Here is a 3677-nt window from a genome sequence, read left to right as displayed (position 1 = left end):
AGTTCCAGCCAGGGGTCATTTCATAGAAAAAGAGCTAGGGGGACTCATTAGCATAACTCATTAGCATATGCCACACCCCCTGACATCACCGGAAGTGTGTCCTCCCCACAGCCGGCGGCGACCTCCAGCAGGCACCAGCAGGGAGTGGGAAGGTAACAGCGTTCCGTGCGCCTTGGTGTTTAGTCATGCCGGCCACATGACCACGGAAACGTCTTCGGACAGCGCTGGCTCTTCGGCTTGGAAACGGAGATGAGCACCGCAACCCTAGAGTCTGATTCGACTGGCTTTCGAGCAAGGGAACCTTTACCTTTGTCTTAACCCAGGAGCTGCCCTCCGACCCCTCCTCTCTTCCTTTGTTCTTTCACTCTGCAGAGGAAGGGAAAAGACATTGTAAGGGCGAGGTATAATCCAATGTCGTCGTCATCATTGTCCTTGTCGTCGTCCTCCTCCTCTTCTTCTTCTCTTTCTCCTTCCAGAAGACATGGGAGATGGCCCTAGACCTGAGCACTATGGCCTGAACCTTCTGTATTCTTTCTTATAAATGCTTAAACGGCATGTCCAAAATCAGAGTACCCCAGAGGATTCCTCAGGCCCCTCCCCCTATTTGAGGATCAGTCTAACATTCCCCTCAGTCGCCCTCCCCGGCACAGAAGACTAAACGCTGCCAGATGTGAATGTTTAGACACATTTGTGATTCATTTTCTTCCATCTGTATTGTAATACCTTAAAGCCTGCGGAGTTGCCATGCCTTACGGTTCCCAGACAGGTGCTGTTCCATTTAGATGTAATTTGTTACATGCCTAGTCCTTCAGAAATTTAATTCAAGATTGATGTCTTGCTATACCCCTTGGAAATATCCATTATTTTCCCAGCTTCAGATAAAAAAAAAGAAAAAAGTGCACGCTTCCATTTTGATAGGTACAGGCAGAGGAGAGAGAGCTGCCTATCAAGTAATGGGGGTGAAGAGCCCCAGCCAGAAGGAAAAGGGGCTCCCCTACAAGCTATTACGAGTTAGGTACTATAATGGAAGAAGGAAATATACTTCTCTGTAGTATAGCACTTAGCACTGAAAGGCCGTCTAGACCCGTTGAAACAAAAGCTACATGATAAATTCATCCTTGTAGCAGCCTTCTTTAGCCCTTCAAGCCTTCATCTCCATCCTGCTCTGTCTCGATACCATCTGTAAGGTCACAAATATCTGGAGAAGAAGAAGAAGAGATTGGATTTATTTCCCACCCTTTACTACCCAAGGGAGTCTCAGAGCGGCTTACAAACTCCTTTCCCTTCCCTCCCCACTACAGACACCCTGTGAGGCAGGTGGGGCTGAGAGAGCTCTTTTGAGAACTGCAGAAGAAGAAGAGGAGGAGGAGATTGGATTTATACCCCGCCCTTCACTACCCGAAGGAGTCTCAGAGTGGCTTACAAACTCCTTTCCCTTCCCCTCCCCACAACAGACACCCTGTGAGGCAGGTGGGGCTGAGAGAGCTCTGACACCGCTCTTTTTCAAGAACAGCTGTGCCAGAACTACGGCTTGCCCAAGGTCATCCAGCCAGGTGCAAGTGGAGGAGTGGGGAATCAAACCCGTTTCTCCCAGAATAGAGTCTGCGCACTTAATCACAACACCAAACTGGCTCTCACTTCTCCGCAGCCCCGTAGACAAAAAATTTGGGTTGGTGGGGCATGGGGAAATTTTGTGGGGCAGCAGGGGAGGGACAGGGCGGCCGCACAACTTCTCTGTTCTCCAAGCGGCGATTTCGCCACTTTGAAATCAGGCACAGGCAGCCCCCACTACAAAAACAGCGTCTAAAGAGTTCCCTTTAAAGGCATGCAGCAGATAGCTGCCCCTCTCCCTCACTTCCTGCAAGATTTAAAGGGCCCGTTGATCAGCTGGAGGGTCCTTTAAATCTTGGAGGAGGAAAGAGGGGTGGCTGAAAGATTTAAAGGGCCCTCCAGCTGATTGGCGGGCCACATGCTCCCACTGATCAGCTAGAGGGCCCTTTTATTGTTACAGGAGGGGAGGGAAGAGGAAGAGGAAGAGGTTTTGAAGGGGTGTGGGGCAGCAGCTGTTGTGGGGCATGCCACACATTTGAGGGGCTGGAGCCCAAAATGCCCCACCATAACTATGGGCCTGATTCGCGGTGGCTGCTCTCTATCAACCTGTTCATTCATTCATTTAGCCATTCATTCGTTTCTTCATTCATTTGTTCATCCATTTTTTTTAATCTGTTCATAAGAACATAAGAGAAGCCAATGTTGGATAAGGCCACTGGCCCATCCAGTTCAACACTCTGTCACATGGTGGCCAAAAATATCAGGTGCCACCAGGAAGTCCATCAGTTGGGCCAGGACACTAGGAGCCCCCCACTGTTGTCCCCCCCCCAACACCAAGAACACAGAGCATCACTTGCCCCAGACTGAGATTTCCTATCTATACCTTGTGGCTAATAGCCACTGATGGACCTCTGCCCCATATGTTTATCTAATTCCCTCTTGAAGCCGTCCATGCTTGTATCTATCCGTCATGTCCCCCCTCAACCTCCTCTTCTCCAGACTAAACATTCCCAAGTCCCTCAGCTGTTCCTTGCAAGGCTTGGTCTCCAGGCCCCTGATCGTCTTCATCACTCTCTTCTGCACCAGCTCCATTCTGTCCACATCCTTTTTGAAGTGAGGCCTCCAGAACTGCACAAAATATTCCAGGTGCAGCCTGACCAAGGCAGTGTACAGTGGGACTATCACATTTCCTTTGGATGTTCTCAGTCCTTTCCTAATTTGAGCCTGGAGAGTATGCCGCTCTCTAATTCCCTCCAGCTCCAGTTGGCATGTGGTTCAGCGATGCAAATCCTTCTGCACCTGCCTGGAACAGTCACAATACCGTTCAGTGGTGTGTTCAGCTGGACTCAACGGCATGTAGCAGGGCACCATCATCAAACTGGTTCACACTGTGCTTTCTGATGCTTAATGCTGGGCCGATAATAAATACCGTGTGACATTTTCATAGCCCCTGCAGCCAGAAGTACTTGGAAAATACTAGTGGGGTGAAGCCATCACTGGTGACGGAAGGCTTCTGGCAGAAACCTCCACTGTGCCACGATGGCTCTGACCGTCACGGTTCATATATACATAGCACAATTTCCCAAAATGTTCAGGATTTCAGTTGAACTGTTCGTTCGTTCGTTCATTCATTCGTTCATTTGTTCGTTCATTGATTGATTGTTTGATTCATTCATTGCCTTTCCCCCCAAAGGGGCTATCCAGGTTTTAGGGCTGCCAGGTCCCCCTTGGCCACTGGAAGGGGGTGGGAGGGTAGGATTGTCAGTTCAACTTTGGGGAACTCCTGGAGATTTGGGGGTAGAGGCTGGAGAAGACAGGGACAGCAGCAAGGTACCGCCCCATAGAGCCCACTCTCCACAGCATCCATGTCTCCAGGGGAACTCTTCTGTGAAAAGGTGGAGATGAGCCGTAATTTTGGAAGATCCCCAAGTTCCACCTGAAGACTGGCACCCCCACAAGGTGTGGACCCCTCACCCAGCTTCCAATCTGGTGGCTACCTTAGGTCGACCATCGTACTTGCCTGGTCTGGTGGGGGAGGACCCTTCACGGCAGGAGGTGGGGCAGAGTCATGCCGAGGTTCCTCCTCACTGCTGGGTCCCGTGCTGATCAGGAAGCCCAGGAGGCAG

Source organism: Gekko japonicus, unplaced genomic scaffold (assembly GCF_001447785.1).
Source record: "Gekko japonicus isolate JY-2015 unplaced genomic scaffold, Gekko_japonicus_V1.1 scaffold2252, whole genome shotgun sequence".
NCBI lineage: Eukaryota > Metazoa > Chordata > Lepidosauria > Squamata > Gekkonidae > Gekko > Gekko japonicus.
Note: the sequence above shows the minus strand (reverse complement) of the source record.